This window comes from Pan troglodytes, chromosome 10 (assembly GCF_028858775.2).
Source record: "Pan troglodytes isolate AG18354 chromosome 10, NHGRI_mPanTro3-v2.0_pri, whole genome shotgun sequence".
In the NCBI taxonomy this organism is placed as follows: Eukaryota; Metazoa; Chordata; class Mammalia; order Primates; family Hominidae; genus Pan; species Pan troglodytes.
The window spans coordinates 85595644-85603726 of NC_072408.2; positions in this window are offsets into that span (position 1 = coordinate 85595644).

The following is an 8083-nucleotide window of genomic DNA, read 5'->3' on the forward strand; positions in this document are numbered from 1 at the left end:
TGCTTTTTACAACTTTCAAGTTTCAAATGTGTTCTAAACTCTGTGCTACAGAGCTAATGTGAAAATAGCTTATTCTAAAATTGTCCTTCTGTTACTGTTACTGCATGTATCCACTTTTGAAAATAATTAGATTGCTTAATATCTTGAAAATTTATGTTGAAAAAATCTCATGAATAAAATATTCAATAGGATTGCCATTTGACAATGTGTGATAATGAATCCCAGTACTACAGTAATGTTATAAAATTGTAATCTCACATTTGATGAAAAATATTCCAAATGCAAACTAAAAATCTTTGGCATATCTTATCATTTTTAGCTGTATTGAACACCATCAAATTATCAGAGAGTCTGGTAAAGATGACTCAATTAAAGGTCTGTCTCTTTATGTAAAAGTTTCTAGTTTATTTAAACTCTTAAAAATTTAATGGATTACTTGAGATTCACAGAAAATACATTTCAGTTTCGAAGAAGTTATCTATTTCAAAGACTATCTAAATACTTTTTTTAGCTTTAGTCAGGAAGTTATTTTGTGAAATAATATATATTATTGGTTAAGATCAAGGGATATTGATTCAGGCCTACCTGAATTTCACCCTATGTTCTTCTATCATTTAGTTGTTTTGGGGGCCTGGAAAAATCATAAAGTCACAAAGTCTTGATTTTAAGACTTATAAAATGTAGATGACAAAAATTGATCCCATAGGAATTTTTCTGAGGATTTAAATAATATAAGTAAGTTGTTAAGAACAGTGCCTGGGACATGAGGTGCTATTATTATTACAAATCAAAGGTAAAGTTTAAATTACTATAGATTAAATAGCAATCTCATTAGAGAACATCAGAATGATTGCAAAGTCAGTATAAAATATCATTGTGCTACATTTGGGAAATTATTAAATACCTCTTAATAGCCAATGCCCAAATTTTTAGGGTAGCCAAGAACCAACATTATTAAACCTTGAGGAAACAGAGTATCTACCAAATACATGGGTTGAACTAGCTGGTCTCTATTATCAACAGTAGTATTGACCTAAAATCAGGAAGTTTAAACAGTTCATGCTTAAAAGAAGATTAAAGCTATCTAAGATGTAAGGACAATCAAGCCAGCACCCCAAAAATCTTATTTTCTTGAAATGAAAATAAAAATGTCAGAGGCATTTGAGATGAGGTCTTTCCTTCCTCCAGTAGAGAAGGTAAAAAGTGCAGAGAAGAGGAGAGTCTATGTATTATATGATTCAGCAATTCTTACTGGAAGTTTTTCATCTTCTGGTCAGTAGATCAAATATGATATCAGGAAATACAGAAGACTAAATATACCCATTGTTCCTGCTGCGAAAAAGACGGAATATGATTAAGCTCTCATACCACCCAGGTCCACACCAGACTCAGCTCACCCAGGAATGAGTCACTGCTCTGATGGACTGATTGGCCCGGGCTGAGCCAAAGCAGTGATTAAATAGCTTAGAGCTTTGGAGCTGAAGGGAACCTCTGCACTAATTCTCCTTCATGCTTAAACGAAAGCTGATTCTGGAAGATATCCAGTGATGGCTGGGATTTAGGAGGATGGTCTTCTGCAAACCAACCACAGGAACTGATGCCAACAGGCTCTTCACTGAGCAGATGAAGTGCGGGCTGGGGAGCTCTTCGGCTAATTTGTTTTCCACGTATAGTGAATGTTTTCAAACATAAATTATTAATTGTACTTTAAAAGTTGACTGTATAAAATGAATTTTCAGTTAATCTACACTCCAAATGGTCTGCAACAAATAAACAACTAAAATACCAAACATTTCTTTACTCAACATATGACTAAGTTATTCTTTAAATAAAACATTACTCTTTTTTTTTTCCTGGACTCTGTATTATAATATTTAACATTTATTTTTCCCATGGGAAAACATTATTGTAATCATCCAGAAAGATCCTTTCTAATCTACTCAAAATAATATATTCTAAATTAATTGGCTTAGTAGTTTACAGTGGATGCTGGTTAGTTTCATAGGTTGAACTTTGTGATGCTGCTGCCAGGGTCACTGGCTTACGTTCTGTGTATCAAGGTGAGCCATAGATATCCATGCACCACATGTCCCGGTTACCCATAGATATCCATGCATCGCATGTCCATGTGAGCCATAGATATCCGTGCACTGCATGTCTAGGTGAGACATAGATATACATGCATCACATGTCCAGGTTACCCATAGATACCCATGCACCTCATGTCCATGTGAGCCATAGATACCCATGCACCGTATGTCCAGGTGAGCCATAGATATCCATGCACTGCATGTTCAGGTGAGCCATAGATATCCATGCACCTCATGTCCAGCTTATCCATAGATATCCATGCACTGCATGTCAAGGTGACCCATAGATATTCATGCACAGCATGTTCAGGTGAGCCGTAGATATCTATGCACTGCATGTCTGCCTTACCCATAGGTATCCATGCACTGCATGTCCGGGTTACCCATAGATATCCGTGCACTGCATGTCCAGGTGAGCCATAGATATGCATGCACTGCATGTTCAGGTGAGCCATAGATATCCATGCACCTCATGCCCAGATTATCCATGGATATCCATGCACTGCATGTCCAGGTTACCCATAGATATTCATGCACCACATGTCCAGGTGAGCCATAGATATCTATGCACCGCATGTTCAGGTGAGCCATAGATATTCATGCACTGCATGTCCAAGTGAGCCATAGATATCCATGCACTGCATGTCCAGGTGAGCCATAGATATACATGCACCGCATGGCCAGGTTACCCATAGATATCCATGCACCGCACGTCCAGGTGAGCCACAGATATCTATGCACTGCATGTCCAGGTGAGCCATAGATATCCATGCACCGCATATCCGGGTTACCCATAGCATGTCCGGGTTACCCATAGCATGTCCGGGTTACCCATAGCATGTCCGGGTTACCCATAGATATTCACGCACCGCACGTTCAGGCGACCCATAGATATCCACGCACCGCATGTTCAGGTGAGCCATAGACATCCACACACCGCACGTCCGGGTTACCAGTAGATACCCACGCACCGCACGTCCGGGTTACCAGTAGATACCCACGCACCGCAAGCCCGGGTTACCCGTAGATACCCACGCACTGCACGCCCGGGTTACCCGTAGATGTCCACGCACCGCACGCCTGGGTTACCTGTAGATGTCCAAGCACCGCACGCCCGGGTTACCCGTAGATGTCCAAGCACCGCACGCCCGGGTTACCCGTAGATGTCCATGCACCACATGTGCAGGTTACCCACAGATATCCATGCACCACATGTCCAGATTATCCATAGATATCCATGCACTGCATGCCCAAGGTACTCGTAGATATCCATGCACTGCGTGTCCAGGTTACCCGTAGATATCCATGCACCACATATTCAGGTGAGCCATAGATATCCATGCACTGCATGTCTAGGTTATCCATCAATAACTACGCATTGCATATGCAGCTATTCATAGAGAAAATTTTAGTTCCATCCCCTCATTTGTGTGCAATTTCACATCTGATAATGAATTTTAACATGTCTACCACCACTTAGATATATTAAATATGTGAGAAGGACTTGATTCAATCCATCATCACTGTGAAACACTGCTCAAAGTGAATACATTTGGGAGAGTTATGAAGACAAAATGCATTTAGGAATAAAGTGACTAAAATACATAGATGGATCCTGGACTTCTATAAGTTTATAAGCAAAAACAGATTAACTAACTGACTTTCCATGCAGACTATCCATTGTTATCACGGTGAATAAGGTCATTAAAAATGCATTAAACAAGTGGAATTTCATTTTCAGTTATAAGGTAACAGAAAATGTATTTCTTCTTCTAGTAGAAATAGGACTATAATAAAAGAAACAGTTCATCATGCTTAAAATCTCCTGCTCTGATACTGTGTTCCTCTTATGCGTTCATGGTTTCTGTTTCTCCAATTTGATTCAAGGAGCCTTGAGCAGTGAGCTCAATAATGATAAACACAGAGTTGAATTCAGAGCAGCGTTCATACTCTGGAATACACATTCTAGCTGTCTCATTTGAAAAATGTGTAGCTCTCCTGAGCCTTGGCTTTCTCATTTGGTAAAGCAGTTTGTAAGCCATAAGGTGCTTTTAAAAGAAAGGAGTAGTATTCCCTGAAGTCCCTCATCATGTCTAGCACAATCCCAAACACTTGGTAGATGAAGACACATTGCTAAACCACCTTATTCATCCTTTCCAATTGCATATTTAAAATTTGAAATGGCCTTATGTTTATCTTTAAAAAATCAAAAGTAGATGTTATATCATTGGCTAACATGAAGAGTACAAGATGGAATAATAAGAAAGTTTTAAAAAAATGTATTTCAATGGTTAATGGAAATTAAATATTTATTTTATTTACTGTATTCCTATAAAGTTTTTAAAACCTTATGAACACTATTTTACTTTTTGTGAGACAATGTTTGGACAACCCTAAAGAACTGAAAAAAAAAAAAAAACCTCAGGAAATCCAATGACGTTTTCAATAAAATCTACAAACAGGTTTTATTCTCTTCTGGTGTCATTCAGCACCATATAGTTTCTTTTCCATTACATACAGCTGTATCGCAAATGATTTTTATCAGTGAGTTTGCATGATTTAGGTCAATTACTGTTTCTGTCTGCTTATGCTATTTAACTGAAAGGGTAATCTTAATTGGCAGAAATTTATTGTTAAAAGGATTTATTAATTTTTTCTAATATTTTTATCCTTCCATAAGAGCTACAAAACGGGAAAGAACAGAGAGATTTTTATTCTATTCATGTCTCATCACATAGTAAAATATGAAAGTCATATTAATTTGCACTTCACATCTGAAATGCCACACAAATTGCATAACCATATGGAAGAGTTACCATCTGAATTAAAATATATTAACAAATTGAAATAGTGAAACCATGAATATGTGTTTTAAACTTAGTGAGACATTTACTTTGGGATATAAAAAGACTATAAAAGTTAAATTTTAATTCAACTCAGTGAAATATAATAGGGGCATATTAATATATTTAATTTCGGACATTTGAATTTATTTCTTTGGTGCCACCTTTAATTTCTGTGTCTATTTTTTGTATTTTTAAAACTTATTACCTTATATTATTTGTTCAGCTATCTAACTCCCCAGAAAAAGCCATGTCTTTCTCAGTTGGTATTCTCATGTGGCCCACTGTATTGTGCCTTACGTAGTATAGGAGTAAAGCCATGTTTATTAAAGTAAAAAAAAGTTTAATAAATAATGCGATGGGTATATTATAGTCTTATGTGGATATTAAAGCTCTATGGAAAAATATTTAACAACATGGGAAAATATTCATAAAATAATTTGAAAAGACCTAAAGCGGGATACACAGTTTGTGTAATCATAACTATAATCCCAATTTTATGTAGAAATGTGTACATACACTGAGAAAAATGCTGGAGGTTAATACACCACAATCATTTTTTATATACTGAGTATGTTGGGAGCTAGAAGGTGAGACTAGAGATCTCTCTTTTCTTTCTCATATATTTCAGTATTTTTCAAAATGTCTACAGTGAAGGTATATTAATTGTATAATTAATATGCACTTAATCACTTCTCAAAATATATTTTGAACAATAAATTTATTTTTTAAATGAACAGAATGTAGCATTAAATTTTTGAGGGTCACTGCCTTACTTCATCCATTTCCAGTCTGATCTTATGCCCAGAGATACTAATGTTCCTTTTATTACTCTACCAGAATGTAAAATACACCTGAGTCTTTCAGATACTATCACAAATTGAGGAAAAATCAATTATTCCATCTTCTTTTAATTATGTATTCAACTTAAAATTAAATATACTGAATAGAAAATAATAATAATAAATCTAGTCAGTCAACTATGGAGTATTTCATTATGAAGAGCAATGTCAATAAAATTTTATTTTAGAGTTCCTGATGTCCCGCTCCAGTAGCGGAAAAAAAGTTTTTTGTTTTTGTTTTGTTTTTTGTTTTTTTTTTTTGCAGGGTTGATAGTGTATGAGAGAGAAGAATATTTTTTGTTTGAGCTTTTAAACTTTAATTTCGATTTTAAATAAGTTCACTGAACTCTTCAATTCTTATATTTTTTTTTCTTTTTGAAAGTAATAAATGCTGAAAGGTTCTGTAAAATATAAGCACCACTTGATACGTCGATAAAGCAAAGCTACAAAGGAGCATACTGCGTGGATAAGACCCAATTGAGCATGAGTTTTAATGGTAATCTTAGCTGACACTTACCTAATACCGTCTCTTACTTTGTCATTACACTATTACAGGTACAAGTTTGAGTGGCCCATAAATCAGAGATTCTCTAATTCTGCCTGAAAAATCAAGGCTGATTTATTCAAATTTATCTGAAATCCTAAGGCCCTTAAAGAATGGAATATTAAGTAGAGATATATGGCTCTCTAAGAGGGAACAGACATTGTGTTATGGTCTATTAATGTTCTTAACCTGCTTCAGACTTTTAACTTATCAAGGTTCTTTATTTCAGAATAGGGTGTATAAGAAAATAATCTGTACTTTATCGAAAAGCTTCAATATATTGTGTTTCACCCATAAAAATTTATCTTAAACTGACCTTGAGAAGCTTTCTAAGAGAGTGCTTTTTTTTTGTTTGTTTCTTTTAAGGTGAAATCTTCCACTCAAGAATTCTACCCAGGAGGATTAGAGATGGCTTTATCTCTGTTATGTATGTAGAGATTCCTATTGTTGGGTAAATTTTCTAGTCTGTTTTATGCCAGATCCTTGTCTCTCAATTTACCACTCTAATAGTATTTTCTCATTCAGCATACAGTTGAGGAAAATGATGTATATTTGCATATATTAAATTACTGTCATCCTTTCTTAGATTTATATCTCTGTTTTCATTTTAAAAACAAGTAATTTAGGCCTTTCAAATAGCATCCAAAACAAATTAAGGATTGTAAAACTTGAATTTTAACGTAAGCCTTGAAAAAATGTGAGGTTCAATAGTTATCTGGTTTTAATATGTCTTTTTGGTTTCTCTGTTGACTGATATATTCCTGTCTAAAATTTTGATCCAAATTTAATATCTCTTGTTACACAAGATTTATGTAAAAAGTAAATTCAGTTGCTTTCAAATTCATTTTGTGTCTCAGTGAAAACAGAATTTAGTAATTGCAAATCTTCTGGAAAGCATTGTTTTTTCCTGCCTCTAATTGTACCTTTAAAACTTCAGTCCATAATTTATTCTTTTAAAGAAAAGTACAATTTATAGTATAGTTGTTAAGATTATTTAGTAAAGCAAATATGTTGGTAAAATAAGCAACTTTTTAAAAATCTGAAATTATCACCAAGATGAAATTACAGAATTTATAAAAATCTCCTCTATCATGAATTACTTACTACTGAAACAATTCCTAATAACTTATTTTCACAAAGACTTAAGAATTATTCTAGTTGTAATAGTCCTTCATAAAAGTTACAGGGACTTAAAGTCTTCATTTTGTAAGAACAACATTTTAGTGCTGGAACATTGGCTGACTCCCTCCCACAAGATCAATGTTGTATGAAAAATGGAAAACACTCAAAATAGAGAAAACCTCACAAAGCTTATGGGGTTCTGTTTTGAACTAGTGTATGTGTTTCGTGTCAGGGGATGGGGAGGAAGGGCAGAGAATAAAATTTTTAGCATGGGGCATGGCAATGTTGTAGAAAGGTAAAGTAGAAAATAACTCTTGGTATTTAGTTTCTGCCATTGCCTTGGAGAGAACAAATGCGTGCCCCCACACCGGCCATGATTTAGAGCACCAGTCAGGAGTTTATCAGGAGTAAAATGTGGAGCCGTATGCATTTGAGAATTTGAGTAAAACAGGTGAAAATAACTAAATTTAGGCAGTGTTTTCACACCACTTTTTTTCTAAACTTTCTGAACTGATGAATTATATTCTAAAAAGGCTCTCCTCCTAATGGTCTTTTGTAGGGGTTGGGGTGAAGGCAAAACCTTTTCTGATTTTAGGAAGTGAAAAGGGAATTCCTGTGGTTTTCTGGTTAACTCCAAATCTT